We start from the raw sequence: 22,200 nt of genomic DNA, 5'->3' as shown, positions 1-22,200 counted from the left end.
GACTGTTCAGGGAAAATCCACTCTACACCTATAATATGGCTAATACTTGGCTGTCTTTTCTGCTGCAAAGGCAGATTTTCAACCATGTAGAAGTTTTATTTAAATATGTTACGACACTAAATGTCTGTGCAGTCAATATGATTGAAATAGTTTGATGTCACCTATGTCAGGCTATTTAAAAAAAAAAAAAAAAAAAAACAGTACATCGCAAGCGTTTTAGATTTTAAAAGTAAAATATCCATCAATATGTTTTATTTATCAATTAATTTTCTTCACTGCACAGTAGTAGAATGAAATAACATCAGTGGTGTAATCACCAGTTGACTTAAACAGCCCTAATTTGCATCGATAAAGTTGAGATCAGAACCATAACATCTGCCGCAGAGAGAATCTGGGACCAATAAGATGCTTTCTTGATGGGATTATGAATCTAAATTGCCAGTAACTTTTGCAAATATCCCTTTTGTTCTTGTAATGACAAAATTATTAAATTTGATCAAATTTATAAAAGTCAAGTATAACAAAAAATGAAAATGTAAAGGCAATAATGTAAATATAAAGTGAATGGGGTTAAGATCTGTTAAATCCACGCAATAAATAAAACTTTGATAATGGTGGGGTATGACAACGGTCGAGGTTACACGAGATCAATATTGTCTGTGCATTGGATACAAGCCATAAACCCCAATCCCTGGGGTTGCTTTGTATGTCCACACACCAATATCAGGTGGAATGTTTTCAGCTAGATAAAAAAAAAAAAATAGCATTAATTCCACCTGATATCGATTGTATTTCATTTTAACAGGAAAGGGAAACCTTTTTTTTTTCCCCTGGAGAAAAATCGGTTTTCACACATTTAGGTTGCCTTTAAGAGAAACCTAAATACAGATCTTTTTTTTTTTTCCTCGTATAAAAGTAAAAAGGCAATATTTGTACATAACTTTAAAAATCCCATGTATTACAGTATGTGTTTAATTGGTGGGGAAGTACACCTAATTTAAAAGACAAAACAAAACAATGGAATACACAAACTCACACACACAAACAAACAAACCATCAATAGATCCAAACCAGTAATGGTCTGACCACAATATGCTCCCACAGGGGCCAACAGACCGTTTCATTTTAAGGCCACACATATACCACAGTGCAACACATTCATCATACAGCAACTGTAAGTTATGGACCCTGGGAGAAAAAGAGCATTGTAGATCACACACAAAGGCACACTTGATACATGCTACACTAGCAGATGCATGACACACACACACACACACACACACACACACACACACACACACACACACACACACACACACACAGAAAAGCCTGCACACTTGAGCATGTACATTCTCCTCTTCATGCTCACACACAAACACAGCTATGGGGCAAAAAAACAAATAGTCACAGCTGCTAGCCATTTAATGATACCCTGTTGGGTTACTATGACAGTAATAGCCCTCCAAGTAGCAATGGGGCATTATGCCTAGTCACACAATACTATCAGCAAAGGCATTTTCTGTAACCAGACTCTGAAACGAGATGAACATTTCATATCTTATCTTTGCATTATTAAAGAGGTATAGCTCAACTAGGGCTAATAAATGGATTTATCATTTCATATGCTAAATTGGTTACTGGATGCACTGTGCTGAGGCAGTTGCTTTGCGTTTCATCATATAGGACCAGTGCCCATATTTATCAAGCATTCCACTATCACTCCCAGGAATTGCGCTGAAATTTAAAGTAGGGCTGAAAATATTCATACCAGTAGGACTTAGTTTATTTATGAAGTGCCCGTGATCATTTTTTCAGCACAGAGAAAAAGTGTGCGTTGGAGGATGACTTATGGTCCTGCAATCGCTTGTGTCAAATAGGACACTTAATGGTGGAAATGACACGTGAAAGAATGTTGAATTTGCACAATACCTTAACAAATTAGGTTATCTACCATTAGGCATACATAGATTTAATTTACAAAATGACATTAAATTATAATTTTGTTGGACCTGGAGCTGATAAGAATACAGCAAAATTAAACAATGACGATCTTAAAGTAGTCATAACATTAATGGTCATTTATTGTTACAATACTGTGTTTTGTGTGCTACATTTTGAAATTCGTACTTATTTTGGTGTGGATTGAAAGAAAATTGCATTCTGTTTCTTGCATATTTTTTTTTCATATCCATCCTATTTGATAATTCTAATTAAATGGTGGTTAAAAACAGAATAAAGAAAAATGAAATTAAACATGAAACTTTTCCTCTCAAATCTGTGCATTATGTTTCTTTTTGCCAGTATTATTCAGCAAAATCTCAGAAGTTTATAGAACTTTTTTTTTTTAACTTGGTGCTCACAAACGCTAAAGCACAGCTGCATTTAAAAAGAGATTTAAACTTACAACTACAAATTACCATTCCCTTTTCTCAAGTCAGGCAAGGATGGCAAAGCTATATTTTGAACTTCCCTTTACAGAAATCCATTTTGAGAATGCATTCAGTACTTGCACCCTGTGAAAAGTGAGTAATAGCTTTGCACATCTTTCTTATGACACAGAACAGGCGTTATAAAAGCTACTTGATGGGTATGGTAATTACTGCCAGCCCAAAGACTTGACGACGCCAGCTTTGATTCTTTGGGAGGTGTAGAGATAAATAAGCCTCCTTTAATGAGAATCGAAGTCATGCTGAGCTTATACACTCATGCTTAAGCAACACAATTCATCCCCTGTAGGGATTATACTGTGTAGTTATTTGGTTAAACACCACCATTCATCTACCGAAGTGTCTGTGATGTGAGTGATGGGGGTTATAGCATGGTGCACACCACACTGCGAATGATGACTTCAAAATCCTCTGATTGCTCTCCACGCAGGTAACCCAAATGACCCTTTGTGTAAAGTGTCAAGGTTTGTGTGCGCTTGAAAGCCTTCATTTAACAGGATACAACTTTGTAAACAACAGGTGATTTCATTGAAATGTTTCCACTTTGCATGAGCAACAAGGGATGTTTTGTCAATACTTGGATTTGTTTCTCAGTCCTGGTAAATAAACGGAATAATCATTTGAATGAAATGACCTTCAGTTTTACAAAGGTCCACGCAGACAGTCAGCAGAGAGGGAGAAGAGTTCTGCTTGCACATAATACGACTCACTGAGCAGAGCTACGAGACAGTTGGCTGCCTGATTATGACTGACAACTACAAATCAAAAAGACACACTAGACTGCACAAACTAAAGAAACAAGGCTGCCATAATACATAAACACACAGACAAATACACACACACACAACATATTGACTCAATATGCTTGTCTTCCAAATTCTCTGTTGCTTTAGACACATCCTCACCGCTGTCATTCATACAAGTCAAAAAGTAAAAGATTTGCAAGACTGCGCTGAACAGATGACAAAGGACAACCCAAAGTTTAGGAATATGGGTAGATGGAGGGTATTTCCTTCTAATTTGGAGACAAAGAAACAGTGGAATAACACAGCAAGTGGTACTTGGCAAAGAAAGAGAGATGCAGAGAGAGATAGAAGGAAAAAAGACACAAGTGCAAGAGGGAGAGAGGACGATCTAGTGGCATCAGTGGAATGATCGTTCGTGTCTCATCCTTTACCCCGATGGCACAGGACTCAATCAAATTCTCCTAATTCTTGACCATGCATTAGCATAGCAAGCAGAGACCCCCTTTCACTCCCTCAATTAAATACCCACCCACACATAATTAACGACTGTTTTGTCCACAGATCAATAACGGCCCTGTTCATTAAAAGTCCCTTTGCTTCTTCAAAGGTTCCCTTTCCTTAGTTCACTATTGCACCCGAGGAGGCGGCAGCACCCAACAGAATTTTACATTCCAGCTTTATGACTGTAGATTTTCTTTTTTTCCCTCTACTTTTTTCTTCTTCTGCTGGTTCAAGATGGAGAAGAAAGTCAAAGAAGGAGCTTGCAAAATGTAAGGAAAGCTTTAGAAACCAAGAGCAAGGATGGGAACCTATTGCTTTGAATGTAAGAATCATGGGAGGCTCTGGCTTGGCTGTATAGCTCAGTAGAGCATTTAATTATAGTACAATACATGAGTGAAACAGCATGTATGGTAAAACAAGAAAGGGATAATAGCTTGCTTTGTATTGTGGTAGACTTTGTTGAATTTAGTCAACTATCTTGATATATCCAGCATTTAACCCGGGAAGACTTATAATTAAAGAAGAAAAGTGGCAGCAAGTTTAAGGGCAAATTCTTCACGTACACTCCGTATGCACTAACCATATATTTACTGTTCTGTTATCATTTACAATGTCTACATCAACTCCAAAGCCTGAAACCACCACTAGTGTTTACAGATGCAAAAACAAAAGGCCCTGTCTGTTACTTGATAAAAGATAAAAGATCAATAAACACAACAGGAGCTGGATTTAATATTGGAGCATGCCTGACTGCCAGCCACCTGCCATGGCTAACACACCGCATGATCAGACCAGCTATTGCTTCAATCTCGAAGATACACACACAAACACACACAGTTTTCCCAGTGTAATGATCAGTGTGCACTATGCTGTTGCCTCTCACCTCTCCCATCTGCCATGGAATCACAGTGTCTCTGGAGATGGATAACAAGGTTTGAACACACAGTGGTCTCATTCTAGGGTGTGTTTTCATTGCTTTTTATGGGATCAGCCCTCTGAAGCTATATATTTGAATTACAGTATGAAATCATCCCCTCTCTTTGCACCATTGTTGCTCGAGAAAGTTTGACCACCTCCAACGGTAACCGTGTTACTTCTGTAGTTCTGCTTTGTGGCTATTTCTTTGTAATTTTATTTTTGTTTAATTTCAACCTCACTATGATCTCACTGTTCCCGCTGGATTTGTTAAGGGCTGACAGTAAATTAATTGCTCTGGTAACCTTCATAAAGGACACATGCCATAAAGTATGTACCTGAGCGTGAGTGTTTTTAGGCTTTCCAGACCAGCCTGCTGGTTCCATATTGGACATTATATATCATATCCAACTTTTATTACATGGCTGACATTGCCAATTCTCTGTTGAAAAAAAAAGTACTCTAGCTTAAGAGACTCAGTAAATGCTTTGTGATAATAACAAATAAACAAATACTCGGTCGTAATGGAAGCTTTTACAGGGAAGGAGTTAAACTTTTAAAAGGCCAAAACTGAATGTCGTGTAATAACTGACTTGTGTTACGTAACATGTTAAATTACATTGTAGAGAACATGGTATCATGTCTTTGCCCATTCGACACTACTCTGCAGTAATGTGTGCAGTTATTAGAAAGCCCTCAGACTGCATCTCTGGCAAGTTTCAATGATCTTTATTCTTTATAGGTGTTATTTCAGTAGGAGCGGTATCTTCAAAATGTTTAATCTGCACTACTTTTTTATCCTGTATTTAGATATTAATGTGAACAGGAGATGTATGCCCCAGTGTGATTGAAATGTGTGGGGTAGTTTATGAGATATCGTACAAACTAATAACACACAGACAAATAGATAACATAACCACCTTGGCAAAGGTAATGGAAGATATGCCAAATTAAACTGGCAACCATTTTTCCCCAAAAAACATTTCAGTGGCAATTTAGAATCATTCCACCATTGGTCACTCTTGATGCAGATGGATTCCCTTGTGTAACATCTAGCAGTCCCTAGGCAGTGTGCAGCCCTCTATTCACTCCCTTCCTCATAAGCTGGTGTAAAATTGTCCTTTTGAATCTTCTCCACACCAGATTCCTCATCCAGTGAGGAAGCTGTTCCCTGTGCACAGGCAAAATCTTTCTTTATTTTGTGTAATGTGCTAAACACTAGCACATAAGTTCTCGCTTTCTGTTTCTTTAGACTGATGAATGTGGCAGAACCGCTCTGAATTCCCTAGCTCCCAACGGTATGATGTGTGCCAGTCTCCCGGATTATGAGACATATGGAGGCATACACGTACATGAGCGTGAGCAAATGAAGTCAGATAGACTAAAACACACTCTAACACACATACACTTTCAGAGAGCCCGCAAAGTATACGCAAAATAGTTATGGCAGAAACCAATATTGACATGGCCAAAGTCACCCACATAAATACGTATTTTTTTTTTTAAGTTTGTATATTACACCTTTTTACAAAACTAAACTGTGAGAATTTGAGATTTGGAAAAGCCCTTGGAAAAGCCTAAAAACCCTCAACTCAGACATGCAGACTTAACAGAAGTATTTTCATTTTAAGAAGTTAATCCAAATCTTTCGTTGTTAAACCTCAGGGGCTGGAGCAACCACTCTAAAGAGCACTTCCCATCTCATCATTCCAGTGCCCAAAAGCATAATTCTTCCTAAGGGTTACATTTGAATATTAATTTATTGTTAAACAGTAATAGTACAATGAAATGTATGTTAAACAACAGAATTCTACTGCACTTCAAGGACTGAATTACTGTATACAAGAACACCCCAACCACAGTATAACAACAACATCTTCGATGCTTTGGCCTTGTTTGTTGATGCATTATTGATAAAACTGTAGTTATAAATGGACAAAAATAAATGCTCTACAGAAAGGGAAAATAAAACAAGACTACAGCCTCTGTGAGCACATAGTGACATTTGTGGTCTAGTTCACAGGCCAGATGACAGTCAGCAGTAGATTACACTATGATACTCTTTCAAGCTATTGTCATCAATGTGTGTGTGTGTGCGTGCGTGTGACGGGCTTTGTGTTGTTTAAAGTTTTTTTTATGTGTGCAGTGGGTCTGGTTTTGATCAGTGCAGAAGGATTTAAAGCTAGTAATACCTCATCCTGGCTTGGTACCAGTGACACACTTTTCACTAGTCTACCTCTTTGAACTGCAGATCCTCTGAGGCGGTGAAAAAAACCTACAACAATTCACATGAAACATCCTCTTTTTTTTGTATTTCCGATGATGCTGCTTTGAAATGTACTGTAACTGTTGTTTTTTTGTGGTGGGGGGGGGGGGGTAGGATGGGAAAAGCTGTTGCTGAACCTTGTATAAAAACATGAAATGCATTTCCTCCTGCAGAAGTAGTTTTGTGCCAAGTATTAAATGAGTAGATTGATACCGCTGAAGTTTAGTACCACTACATGCAGGAGACAGTTAGCTTAACATAAAGACAGTAAAAACAGGGATAAACAGTCAGCCTGCCTCTGTCCATAGGTTTAAAAAAAAAAAAAAAAGCCAAGATCACATCTGAAGTTCAGCAATCTTGTTTGTTTACTTTGTACAAAATTCATAGTGTCTAAAAACAAGCTATTGCGTTGCACGCATGGCAACCTCACAGTAAAGTCAAGATACCCAGAAAGTTACTGTTCCCAGACAAGAAATAGAGCAACAAAGTGAGAGGGGCTGCCGGTTTTGGATGTTACATTTTTTGTATAATGGCATTTAACATCACCCATTGGTTTGTAAAGTGTGCCATTTTAAAGCCTCTACTCTAGGCTGTTACCATCATGTTTTTTTGGAGCCAGAAGTGGATGAGAGTGTGGAGCTGGGGTGGAGTGAGGGATGGATCTGACTGACAACATGAGAACACTACACTGCCTGTCTACCTATACAGGCAACCTGACTGTCCCCCATGTAGGGTTGCAACGGAATAAGATTTGTAACTATGATTACCGTCTCAGAAAATATCACAGTATGACAGTATCACTGCATATGGTATTTTATTATTATTATTATTATTGGTAATATCAGTTACATTGTTTGAAGTGCATCATAAGTGCTCTGATTATTTAAAAAGTTATGGAAGTATGTGGGAAAAAAATTCCAATAGCCATTTTATGATTGACATCACACGATCTTTGTTAGGCATTAAAGTTTTAAACGTGACACATACTTTGATCTCTGAAGGGATTCATGAAGATGTTGAATGTGTTTCTGCCTTTGGGGTCATTTGCGTCTACATTTTTGGCAAACTGGATATCCGTCCTTGGGGACAATCTCACGATCATTTTTAAGATGTCCAAAGATATCCCCGGCTGATTTTAATCACTTTTTCTGTCTGGCAGGCAGTGGAGAAGGAGAGGAGAGTCGCAACACTCAGGAGCACATCTCCGTTTGTTGCTTTCTTTTTTTCAATTACGGTAATACGCACTTGTGCATGATATGAGAGCCATCTATTTTTATATCATGGTATACAGTAATACCGGTATACTGCTGTAACCCTACTCCAATGGCATGTCAAATCAGGTATGCTGTCAATGTCAGTCTTTAAAGGCCTATTATTTAATTAATTGTGCAATTATTTTCAGATTGACCACTAGAACACTGACCAACAGGAGTGACACCATTATGTCTTATAGAAAAAAAGGTATTGACTTTGTATCTCACGAGAGAAGTTGATGCTTTTTAAATAAGAGTCTATTGGAGCCTGCCTCTTGTGGCCTATTGTGGTATTGAACTTTAAGTCACATAAGACTTGGAAACTACGTACTGTACATTTTTATATACAGCCTATGGAGTTCTCACAGAAACACAGTTCACCTCAGGATAATGTCACGGCCTTAGTAGGTTAATGTTAAGTCCACCGGTTTTAATGATTTCAGTTTTGCTTCTGGGAAGGCATGTTTTGTCTGTTATTGTGGTTTGATGAATCGATTTAAATACATGTGGCATGTTAAGCCTCAGGCACAATTATTACAGAGAAAAGCCGGTCAGAGACATGAATCACAATGGTAGGAAATTAGAAATGCTTTGTCATTGCAGTTGTTTATAAACCATCGTGCTGTAACCATACTTTAAAAGTAAATTGATTTAGGCTCTAGATTATTGTTTTCAGTTTTGTCAATAGTATAATCCTTAGTGCGTGCTCGCTGTTAGCAATTCATATGATAAAACTGTAAGCTCAGCAACTGTCATGCCTAAATACACTTTAGAAGTTGCACTTAACCACCACATAAGCTTTAACATTAAATGTTAAATAAAATTTTTAAAAACTGCCAGTCACATAACATTTTGTTTTGTAAACATTAATCAGACTTTTGATTTAGGAACCCGGGCTGTCCAAAAAAGTTCCTTTGACATTGCAGCTCTGTAGTCAAGCACATAGATCCTGGTAAAACCACAAGTTGTATTGTTTCCACGTCTGTGTTTTTGAGGATTAAGCAACCAAGATATAGGGCCTGATTTACCAAAGGTCTCTGTGTGCAAACTCCATACCACCCGCAAAAAAAATTCCAAGCTGATCTACTAATAATGTGCAGTGAAGATTGTGTCTTTCAAATGTGCAAGTTGTCCATTTTGCGTGTTTGGCTGAATGCATATGCAATATTGGGAGTCTCTACTTGAAGGTGCAACATACTGGGAGGGGAAATGCAAATAGCAAAATTTTGCACCCGCAACGATATTACTAAACTTGAAAGTAGAAATGTATTATTAGTATTTTAGTACGACTGAAAGGCTCGTATTAATTAAGTCCGCAAATGTGGAGATATGGCTGCTCTTATTGTGGTTAGAAGTAGACGCGGGGAAACCAAACAATACGTGGTTTTACACCTGTGGAAAAAAAATTTAGATGACAGAGGGAAACATGATTTAGATATATCGTTTGTCCAGCGATGACATTTCTGAGTTATGGAATGAACTGAATGATGATTGACAGCCAACAACAAGGAGGAGCCACAAAATACCAGCAATTAAAAAACTTCTTACGACTCAGCATCGTCCTGCCTCTGGGTCATCGCAGCGTATCGCTGCTTAGACATCCCACACAGTCCCGTTATTCAGGTGTGCTGTCACAGGTGCTGAATGTGTCCCACAGAATTCACAGGGACATAAGGCTCCCGAGGACTCGCGAGACACTAAATGAAAAGTCACAGGGACATAAGGCTCCCGAGCACTCGCGAGACACTAAATGAAAAGTCACCTGCTCATTACATAAAGATCTGGACCTGCTGATTGGTGTTTGTCAAAGGCATCTCATCCACCGCCCCTACTGTTTTATTTGCCGACCTTTTATTATTAAGCCTTTTTTTTTTCCGCCTTTTTTTTTTTCCACAGTATTGACTTTCTTGCTGATAATCTGCTATAAAGCGTTTTGTTCTTGTTATATTTATATTTCTTAATTTCAATGCAATCAGATTTCTTTCTCCTTTTGCGGTCGCCCTGTTTTCCATTGTTGGAATCACTTTAACACACACAAACCCCTCATTTAAATACAGCGATTTGCACCTTATATCAGTGACGCAAATACTCTCAGTAAATCGACCAACTGTTTTCTTTGAAGCGTTTGTATTTAAAAGAATAATCACTAAAAGAAGAATTGAAAATACTGCTTCAAAGTATTATGCAAGACAGGGCATTCACTTGTAACAGGAGAAAGTTAATCACTTCAAGAGCCACTATGTAACAAAAACAGCCTTGAGCCATCTCAAAATGTCCTTGAGCCTGACCCTGACACTCTACTGTACCTGCTCACTCATCACGCTACATGGCAGCCTTGTGCTGAAATGTTAATGTGAATATCAAATGTAAGTATCAAATGAGTCTGATATGATGACGGCTGTGTCAAATGTTCAGAGACAACTGAAAAGCATCATTTAATAATAGTAATAATCACGTCACAGATCATCTGGAAAAAGCATATAACTATTCAAATTACAGCAGCAGTATAAAAATATTGATGTTTAAACAAAACCTTTGTCAGTGTAGTCAGCTCTATTTGGACATGGTGATGGATAGAAACCTACAGTACTCTCATTAGGATGTGTAGCATTCTTCAATACCTTAATCAAATGTAGGGGATATCATGCTAATGATTTAAGACTTTAGCTCAGAGAGCATGATTTACAATAAGGCTGGGGCTTATTCCTGCAGGACATCTACAGGCTATTTTGGATTCCTTAAGGATATCTTTGGGCTATGGAGCGCGCGCACACACACACATACACACGCACACACACACACACACACACACACACACACACACACACACACACACGACATCAGCAGCAAAACATCATCCCCGGATGTATCAGATTATACCATGCAGTACATTCAATTACATCTGATGGCAGATGGTGTAAACAAAATCAAACACATAATCTTGAAGATTGGATCCTTCAGTTAGATATTAACCCTGATATCCAAAGACCTGACACAGGACTAGACATATTAAGACAAGGAGCAGTCTGTGAGGCCTCTAAGCTGACTGACTCAGCACTTTGCGGATGTGGTCCAACCTTACATCCCAGCCCGCTCCCTCCGCTCTGCTTCTACCAATCGGCTTGTTGCTCCCTCGCTGCGAGCTAAATACTCTACAAAATCACGGCTGTTTGCTATCCTGGCTCCTAAATGGTGGAATGAGCTCCCCACTGACATCAGGACAGCGGAAACTCTGTACATCTTCCGCCGCAAACTAAAAACACATCTCTTCAGACTTCACCTTGAACAGTAGAACTTTAGTAGCGCTTAAAATGACACTTACTGATAGAACTTTGTAGTTTGGCTTTCTTGAAGAAATTGTATTTTCTTGATTCTTGTTGTTCTGGGTTTTGTACCCTCATGGTTGAAATGCACTTATTGTAAGTCGCTTTGGATTAAAGCGTCAGCTAAATGAAATGTAATGTAATGAATGTATTTGTTCAGGAAGAGATTATTGTTGTGACTATATGCAACTCAGACAAACCTACAGACTTAATACCACCACTTTTGTACTTTTGAGAGGAGCTCAGAGGAGTTTTCTTTATTAGAACCACGTTTCTCAGTCCAGACCTGTAATTTTATGGCCTGTCAACCAATTTCTGTATGTAATACTAGAATGAATGTTCAATGGTTGTTCTCAACACCAATTGGACAACATGACAACAAAATTATACAGCCTGCATAAAGTATTTTTCCTCTTTTTATTCTCCAAAACAAGATGTGTAGGATTATTTTATCCATGCCAACACATGCATGAAAGTAGATAATAGCTGGGCAAATTAAACAGTCCGCTGGTCAGTTTACTAATGGTTGTCCTAACACTTTTTAAAATGATTAAAATGGAGAAGCTGAGCAGACCTTATTACCTCATGGCCCACGGTATATGCAAATAACAGACTCACCATCCCTTAGCCAGATGACCTTGCTGCCACGCTGCCGCGAATGATGGCTCTCAGGTCCTTCAGGTTGTCTTTACCTTGTCATCCAACATTAGTCTCTCTCGAGCTCGTTGTCTCCTCTCCGACTTCTGAAAAACAAAACATACCCCGGAGTGAACTTCTTTGTTTTTTTTCCAGTTTAAATGAATAAATTCCCCTGTTAGACTTTTAATGGGAGTGTTAGAGGGGCAGGTGGGGAGGTGGAAACAAGAGGGGGAAGCAATTTGCTAATGGAAGGCAGAGAAAAATGATGTGGGCCCAGGATGGAAAAAGGATGAAAAAAAAAGAAAAACCGTGGTCTTTCTGGAGAGAACAAGATTGAGCTATAGGACAGGCGCTAAAGTGGTTTTAAAAAACACCATCATTAACTGCCATTTTCATCTGGGGTGAAGGTTAGAGAGCGAGGGATGCTTCAGGAAGGAGTGGAAGAGGAGGAGTCTCAAACATTTAATTACCCGGTTTAAATCTACCACCCCCCTCCCCTCCAAACCTCTTCTGACCCACTGCCCCTCCTCCCTTACCTTGAGTGTGAGACGCAGGGGTCCCTTGAGATTGCTGTGCAGCTATTTAACTGTTAATTAGTGTCTAACTTTGGTCTAATCGCACAAACTTTGTCCTGATGATGGTATTAAAAAACAGAGTCTCCCCTGAAACCCAGTTGCCCTGTAAGTGTGTGTCCAGGTTACAAGCCACATATTCTGTCAGCAAGATGAAGCTCCAGGATTTAGGCCTCTTAATTCAGTCCAACATTATTTACAATCTCTCCCGACGAGCTGGAATGGAGGTCATTTGAACCGAGTAGATGGTTGTTTGGTTGATTCATGAACAACCACTCTCTGCTCTGTGCCGTTTACTGTAGGTTGCAGTTCTAAAATGTTTAGGGACAACTACCAATGAAGAGGCTTCGCGAGATTGTGCAGAGCCAAATCATGATTGATGGACTGATATAGTCAGATATCACTCTTCAGAAAATTCCAGTCTGGGAAAAATATCTAGCTATTAAAGTTTAAAAGCGTTATAAGCTCAAGGAAATGCCATGTATTGTCAGTTTTGTCACAGCAGAAGGTAAATCTCTTTTAATAGTTGTAAAGTGTAATGTATTAATAGAGGGTGTACACAATATAATGAACCCTATTTGAATCTGTTGTAGTCCAAAACAACCTGGCAAGAAATGCTAACTTTGAATAGTTTAATTACTGTTGAGGCTGAGATATACAAAATTGTCTCAGGTTTTTTTACTTTCTTTTTTTTTCTTTTAAACCGTTGTTTATACAGTTGTTTAAAATAGATAATAATGTATGTGTGTATTATACATAGACAAGCTGCAGACGCTCTGTTTACTGTATGCATGACAGAGCAGTGACCCCCTGCTGCTGTTCTTTACAAAATCATTAAAGACTGCTGTGGGTAACATCACATGCCTGGTTAACCAAGTCATTCTAATAGCCTGTTAACCAATAATACAGGTAATTTTGATCAAGTGGATGAGAGGCCTGGGTCAATAGGAAACAACAAAGACTCAAGCAGACACCTACAGACGATAGTTTACTCATAATGGGCCTTTTAAGCAAAAATGCTCTTTGATATTGGCTGGGAACTATTTGACTATTATTCAAAGATCTTCTCTCATACACACACACACACACACACACACACACACACACACACACACACACAGATAAAGAGACTCATTCGTGCTAAACTGGGGATCAAATAATGCCAACAAACATTAAAAAAAAATCTGATAGGAAGCATGATTGCTCTGCATGTCCAACATCAGACTTACTTTGTCTGGTGACAAAGCTAACCATTGAGTGTCGATCTGTGGATGGACCGTGTGATTGGTGCTTTGCTTTCAAATAACTCTGCTCAGCTGTGGACTTATGATATCCTAACTTTCCCCGGCAGAGTTTGGAATGAATCTCATTTTTGTTTATTTTTCAAAGGACTGCCACAGAGAACATTGTAGTGTTGCTTTAATGGTTCTCCTGTTTCTCCTACAGCATCGAAAGCACATTTTACAAATGCCTGATAGTGACATGATCTGCCTTTGTGTTGCTTAATGGCAGTTTACAAACAATTTCCAGGTGCATAACTGCCACCATCTAGCAGTAGTAACACTAAGAACATATTTTTGAAGAGAAGACTATAGTTGTATAAACAATGAGATTATTTTGTTTTTTATTGAATAACTATTAGAAAAAATGTAAAATAAACTAAACATAACCAATCCATTAAAGTGAATGACACAAAAGAAAATGTCTGGTGTAACTGTGCCCATTTACGACTACAACACTGTGTTCAAGAGTTGTGTCCTTTTTAACACTTGTTGGGTCGATACAAATTAAAATAACATCCGAAAGATATATTATTTAAACCTGAGTTACTTGGATGTGTCGATCTTCCTCTTTTGCTTCTTTTACTCTTTTGGCCTCACATTCATAATGAAAACAACTGCGATGCAAAACAATTGACACACTAAATGTTTAAACGTGTAAGCGGGCTTAGTTTTGTCAAGCTTGACAGAAAGTCAAACAGTGGTGAAAAACAAAAAGGAATCTTCAAGAGATTATTGCTGAACAGTTGCACTGGGTCCAGAAGAGATGCTGAATCTCTGAGCTTATCTTGATCAAACACCAACAAGCAATGGTTTCCATTGTTATTTTCTTTCTGTTCTACTACTCGTTTGTTTTTTCCTCCTTTGTGGTTGCTGCTATGATGGTAAAAGGAATTGTGTCATTGCAGGTATTATGTACTTGTCCCCAAAATAGAAATTTGTAATAGTTTTGTCTTTTATATTGGTGGTGATTTTTTTTTAAATCATTTACAAACCATTTGTTTATTATTCAACTGGTTGGCATGTAGTTGTAAAACATTTCTCATTTTAAGGACTAGTAAGAAAACTGTACATAGAGTACATATCACATTGCGTCCACTGCACAGCTTACCTCACTGAAGTGAAGTGTTTTTTCTGCCCTTTTTTTTTTATTCTTGATTTGCTGATTTTCTCTTGATTCTTGTGCTTCTAGTAGATAAACATTATTAAACGGTTTCTTTTTCAGTCTACTTTGTGTTGATATTTGTTATTTCCTACATTACACTGTAGCAAACCGAAAAAAGCTTTTATAGCTTGCTGTGTTTTCACTGTTAAATCCTCCTTATTATTTTGTAACTATTTCAAATACATACAATTGCAAGTCTGCACCTGTTTTATTTTGAAGATTGATTAGATGATCTTTGCTTTCTTCTGTCTGACTTAATGCCCGGCCGATCTGCTTGTCACAATATCTGTCCGGCTTCTGTCAAAAAATAAACCCAGTGCCTATCTTTAGAGCAGCGTAGCACCAACCCCCTTCTGGGACGCTGCTGACATATATCGTGGCACGACCGGTGGGATTTGAAGCATTGACTTAAATGGTGGAAATCAGCTCTGGTGGCTAATGTGGGAGACTGAACATGATGCAGACGGAGCTGGTGGACAATATAATTTGGGATGTACACATTCTCTTGTTACTGTCTCTTGTCACTAACCATGGCTGCTGTATTTCTAACTCCAATTCTTACCCTCACTTTGGCATAGGCTATCCTTAAATAAAAGCAATTATCAGAAGGCTCTTTACCTTAACCGAAATACGCGCACACACACACACACACACACACACACACACACACACACACACACACACACACACACACACACACACAATCTAAACACCTCAATGTGTTTGTCCATTAAAACTTAGCGGTATCTTTCCCTGTCATATTATTTATTATCAATCCTATTAATCAATCATCCAAAATTAATCACATGAGGGATGAGTTAGGTGAGAGCACCTTTACAGCGTCAAATAAAGTCATTGTTGGCTAAATCCACTGAGTAATTGCATTTTCTCTGCCAGAGTTACATTTAGTGTGGAGTTGTAGCAAGAGACAGAGCACTGGAGTTAATGTGCAAACTTAGCAAAATGTATCCCTTTGTCTGGTCGAGGACACTATTTAGTTGCAGGCTCTTCTCCAACAACAAAAACAAGAAGTAGCTCTGTTCTGAGGAAAAAGTGTTGAAAACAGAGCTGGGGCAGCAGAGGAAAGCATGTTGTCCAGCAGAAATTAATTATGGTAAAATGGTCTCGAGTGTTCTTTTACACAGCCTGTAAAAATGTTATCCTGATTTGCCAAATGGGACACTTTTATTTCTCGTATGTAGTTTCGAAAGAGCATTTTAACACACTTGACTTTACATGAACAACATTTTTTAAACTGCAAACTATAATTTCACATTTTCAGTAAAAACTCACTTATAATAAAGGAGAGCTCAGCCCAAGTAAAGTGATCCTCACATTTCCCCATTACCACATCACCCACTCTTCTACATTCATTGAATTAATTATTAGGGCCCCCCCTGAGAGCACAGGACATGGTCCTCTATGAAGCATCCATTTCAAATCCCCAGGCAGCTTTTTCACCTCCTGGAGTGTATTTTTTTTTTTTTTTTTTTTTTTCACATATTGTGGCTCTGAGGGTATTTTACACCAATTCCCAAGAGGCAGGAGTCTATTTATACAGGATCTTAAAACAGGATAGTCATATCCCTCCTACCTCCCTGTCTCACCCTCACAGCAGCAGCTTTGGGTGACAATGCTGACACACAGCCACACGATAGCCCAATCTAATCTTTTAATCGCTCTGGTAACTTCATGTCTCCGGGTGAGTTAGGGCAAGCAAACGGTGGGGACGGAATATTGTCTGTAGAGATATGATATGATCCTTGAACACAGAACGAAAAACACACACTAACTCACACACACACACACATACACACTGTCCCGCTCCAGCCCACCCCCAGAGTACTATGGCGAAGCCTCATGTATCTGTGGGTATTAACAGATCAGCACAGAGCAGCAGCCACCCTGCTTTAAAGTCTTTTCTTGAGGTAGTGCTTCAGAAGCCTGCTGCAGAGGAGGATAAACGCAGAGCAATCCCCCAGGCCCAGCGCCTCCTCAGCTCCACTCAGCCCTCTCTTGGCTGCCCCCTCCTTCTCCGCCATTCCTCGCTTATCCCCACTTTCCTTCCATCCCTTATTATTTCTATCCCCCTTCTTTTCCTCAGCATCTCATGCTTCCCGTTACACTTTCTGTTCCCACCTTTCCTTTGGCCCTCCATATAATTATCCTTTCCGTGTCTCCTTATCTCGCTCCCCTCCCATTTTGTGTCCACCCCTTTCCTGACCCTTTGCTCTTTCCTTGCCGTCTTCCTTCAGATCACAGTAATGAACATCCCCAACTAGACTAAGAAACTGATGGTTATGCATTGTACCCTTAGTTCAATGAACACGGGCTGAGCTCTAATGGGACTCTTAAGACTCGCCACTCGTGTTGGTATCTTCTCAGCCCAGAAGGCCGTGCTCTCCTGATTAATTAACCAACAGGCCTAAAGCTACTGGTGATCATCAAAGAAACTGGTTCATGAGCATTGACCTTACATTCCCATACAAGCATGATGGACTTTACAGCTTTACACTGAGTATACAATAGACACAAACAGATCATAATTAGTTCAGCTGGAGAATTTTAAATACCGGATGGCAAACTCTGTCATCTCGGTACCGCTGTTACAACAATATAAATGGAAGTTGAATATTTTTTTGAATGTTATCTGAACTTTTTTTTTCCTTTAATTTAAGCAAACTTCTGAATCTAGAGCTACATGACATCAACATTAAGACAAATAAGCTTTTAGGAAATAGAAGCAAGCATATTGTCCTTGACAGGAAGACCAAAGAAGTTGTGGAAATAATTACTATACATTGACTATATCTATTTCTGCAATGTACCTTGCATTTAGATGTATTTTTAATCATCTAGTAGATTATGTTATGTTACTTTGTATGCAAAACTATTACTAAATAACCTTTGTTATGTATTTTGTGTGATATCTGGCTGTTTTTACTCTGCATTTTGCTTTATTCAAGTTAACTTTCTAATTGGGCCGGAGAGCTGCTTTGAATGATTATGCTGATTTATGATAACCATGTCAAGGGTGACTGAGTTTAACAGAATATTAAACTATACCAAACATACTTTAGATTTAACTCAATTATTGGTGTGGATTGTTAGAAAAAATGTGTGATGTAAAAGGTGCCAGATTTTCTGTGAAATATTGACTGTTTGGAGATCAGATATGTATTCAAGAAATTCAGCTTTCACACTCCCCGTGTTATTTTATTGTCAGTCAGTCCCTGGGGAGAAAACTAAAGATTCTGCAATCCAAAAAACACTGAGAGACTACTGCAGTCAATACATTGCATTGACACTCTGCCAAGACATGAAGACAGAATGAGTTCATTACATGTAGTTTGAAAAAAGGGAAAAACCAGATCCCTGAAGAAAGTATACTTATTTTTGGAACAAACAAAAGCTTTAATACATTCATCTGTTTATTGTAAAAAAAAATAAAAATAAAATGTTTTAATGTTATTCACAAAATAAGAAAACAACTGTGCTTGAAATGAGCTTTGTGAGAGAAAAAAAGGGGGGAAGCTAAAAATGGGTGGAGGTATAACTTGCCGGTGGTAATCCTCGTTAAAGACGAAACAGAGACGGTTAAATTAAGTGACACAGACACACAGGCAAATGTCTTGCTATTCAGATACACAGAATGACAGATGAACGTGGAAACAGACTGACAGGCAGACCAGGGAAGGCTAAGTAGGCTGAATCCAAATTAAGCTGATCAGAGCTCACTGTGAGTTAATCTAGTTATGTGGATAAAGGACTTCCCTATGGCTAAAAACACAGCAACTTATGACTCAGTGTGTGTGTGTGTGTGTGTGTGTGTGTGTGTGTGTGTGTGTGTGTGTGTGAGAGAGAAAAGGAGAAAGGGAGAAAGAGAGAAAGAGAGAGAGAATGTGGGAGAAACAGAGCATGTGCAACTGTGTGCTTCCCAGTGTGGCACTGTTTGTATCCTTTTACCCATATTTAAATATACCCTCAGACTCATGAGCCTCGAAAGCCTTCTTATCAACTAACTGTTGCAATCTGTGTTTTGTACTCTGCTCACTCACATTTTCAAAGACCATCCGACTTCCACAAGTGACTCAAAAGGCCAGAGATGTATTGATTTGTGAGGCAAAAGCTATGCTAATGACAGACAAGCTGTCAAATCTGATAATTTTGACATAACCTTCATTGATGTATTTTCTTTGTGTGGTTAAGTCTGAACAGTGCGCAATGTGCGAGTGTGTATTTGTGTGCTTCGTCACATTTTTTTTTTTTATATATGACAAAATGTGAGCGTGACTGTCGGCAACCAGAATGCATGGAGAATATGAGTATCTAAGGGAGGGCTGTTGGGAGACGTTGAAGTGCAAAAGTCTGTGTTGTTGGGAAAGTTCAAATTTTCAAGGGCATGTTAACTAAATGAATCTACAGTGGAAGATTTAGAAACTCTCGAGGGTTTGTAAGAATCCCCATCTCGTGTGTATATCACTTCAAAGAGCAGTTAGAAAGCAAAACAAATATCGAAGTTAATCAGCCATCTTCTCTTCTTCTCCACCATCCCGCGATTGCCAAAAGTTAAAATTCACCAGAAGACATCAAGGGTAAATGATTGGCGCATTGGGTTATCAACCACTCGAAATTCAGTAATGTCAATGCATTTCATGAAATTAGGTCTCAAAGAAGAAAAAGACTGAGAAAAAAATGAATACAAATTCAATCAGCTCTGTGTATACTCCCTGCATATCAAAGAGAATGAAGAAAGGGGAGGGGCAAGACCAAGAGATTTAAGTTTGAAATAAGCTTGCACTCCAAACAACTCCTCATATTTATAAAATGTTTTCAAAACACTATTGAGCGAACGCATGCATGCAATGAAAAAGCATTATTTACTATCGAGAAAAAAAGAATAGGAGAGCTCTACAGTGACTCAAAAAGACAGAGAAAGAAGGGGTAATTTCCTTTGCCTCTCTCTAGGGCTGCCCTGTGCAGAGCAGAGAAATAAAACATGTGCTGAGAAACATGACAGTATCCGGTGGAAGTGAGAGAATATGCCTTTAAGATAACACGATCAAGGAAAGGAAAAGGTTCTTTTAGCTGCTCCGGGTTATTCTTATCTGTGTATGGAGCCAGACTGAAGTGAAGCCCTGTTAAATTGGTCTATCCAATACAGCGAGGCTGAAGACTGAAAATGTTTAGGGCTGATATTTAAGTGTCACGGATGAGACAAGTCTCAAAATAGAGATGCAGCTACAAAAATGCTGGTAAATTTTCACACATTTCAAAAACTGACACCATATTCATCCAAATAAAGATCATAAGCACTGACGGGGGGAGATAAGCAAAACATTTAACTTAAAGTCTTTTACTCAGGTGATACGTCACAAGACATACAGTCTTTGGTTTGAGCTGACATTTTGGGTAATTCTACATTGTTGCATTTAGTAGGTAGTGTTAAATGTTGGGAACCAAAACAAAAAGTAAGAGAGAGGATCACCAGATGCCTGTTATAAGATATTGATATAATTCAGGTTTATATTGTATTTCAGTGCTTTTATTTTTCTATTTTACCAATCTGTCAGACCTCATGTTTTTTTTTTTAAATACAAGAGATGTAAACTCCTCCACTTTGCATGTACCCCCTGATACCATTGCTGTTCGTATTTTCAAAAGCACACACCCCAAGTCTCTGTGTGCGAGCATGCAAACATTACCCTGTTGCTCCCAGTAAGACCTCATTAAAATCTTTCAGGCTGAAGATGCCTCAGAAAATGGCAGGCTAGAAGAGAGAAACCACCACTGAAACAGTGGAACAATAGTCCTTTATCGTCCCCTGTTATAATTACCTTTGAATAAATGAAATCAAAAATGTTATACCAATTGTATAGCTTCTATTAGAAAAATGTACGAGTCAGATACATGGGTGGATTGAATAGTTCAGAGACTGCTCCTGTTGCGTGTGAATGGTGCATATTACTATATTACTGTCGCGTGCGCTGAGAACAAAGAAGCTGTAATCTTCGTGAGTAAGTCCTCCAAGTTTCGTCACTTGATCAAAATCAGCACCTGAGTTAAACATGGTTTTGTGAGTGGTGTTTCAGTTCTGCCTGTGATTTCCATGGAAAATGACCATCATGAAAATTTGTGTCAAACACTGGAAATCCACAACTGAGGCCTTTGAAATGTTTCAAGAAGCCTACGGCATTGAAACAATGGACCTGAAGAGGTGTTTTGAGTAACATTTGTGACTCTGAGGGGCAGAACGTCACTGTTCAAGATGGAAAAAGGAGCATTAGGTCAGACGCACAACCAGGTGTATTTTCTTTGACATTCGCAGGATTGTGCAGCGTGAATTTGTTCCCCACAGTCAGACTGTCAACACAGAGTTCTGTTGTGACATTCTGAGGCCTCTGAGGGAAAATAATCGGTGCAAACCATCTGAACTGGCATAGTCGCTGTGAAAAAAGCACTTGGGCACTGCACCTATAAAGTGTTGATGGTGATAACAGGGTTTCTTAAAAACAGCTCCCTGCTGAAGTAAGTGAAGAGATGCTCAACTTCATCAGCTGCGATGCTGTGTCTCACAATGTCTCACACAAGCGCCATTAATTTTTTTTGTCTGTCTGCTCTTTCTCTTGCCATTTAGTCTTTGATCACCACCAATCTGTCTTATATTTGGCGATTAATGCACCTGTCTATCTGCCCCTAAATAAACTTACTGATCTCCAAACATACTGTATAACAGAATCTCATATTCAGTGAACAAACAATGAATGTACACAAGACAAGCAACAGAAATGCTGAGCCATTACTGTGAGGATCACCTTCCAAACACTTACTATGCCTTTGCTAAGAGAAATTATAGGTGACAAAGAATCCATTTAGTTCACTACCAAAAAATGAACAACTCAGTCACCCATAGTAAATAACACACACCTTTATGATAGGGAACTGGGATTTCTGTCTAAGTTACACAAGTGTGCACACTAAGCACAGCAGCACACTGAACATACAGAACTGGACTGCAATGTGAAAATGAGCAATGACATTAAGATTCAGATTTACATTTATATTAACCTCTCTGTATGAGATGGATTTCGTT

General features: G+C 38.7%; 1 protein-coding gene across 1 annotated transcript in view; it reads right to left on the bottom strand.

The window, feature by feature from the left end:
- The window catches only part of LOC138197154 (cadherin-22), a 146,959-nt gene that overhangs the window by 96,328 nt on the left and 28,431 nt on the right, over positions 1-22,200 (bottom strand). The window contains exon 2 of the mRNA XM_069147732.1: positions 12,070-12,194. The gene's annotated coding sequence lies outside the window, so the exon portion shown is untranslated. The remainder of the gene's footprint in view (positions 1-12,069; positions 12,195-22,200) is intronic.

Source organism: Embiotoca jacksoni, unplaced genomic scaffold (assembly GCF_022577435.1).
Source record: "Embiotoca jacksoni isolate LCO1_2020_lvr unplaced genomic scaffold, fEmbJac1.0.p SCAF_1, whole genome shotgun sequence".
NCBI lineage: Eukaryota > Metazoa > Chordata > Actinopteri > Embiotocidae > Embiotoca > Embiotoca jacksoni.
The sequence above is the reverse complement of the archived record's forward strand: the minus strand, read 5'-3'. Positions and strand labels throughout refer to the sequence as shown.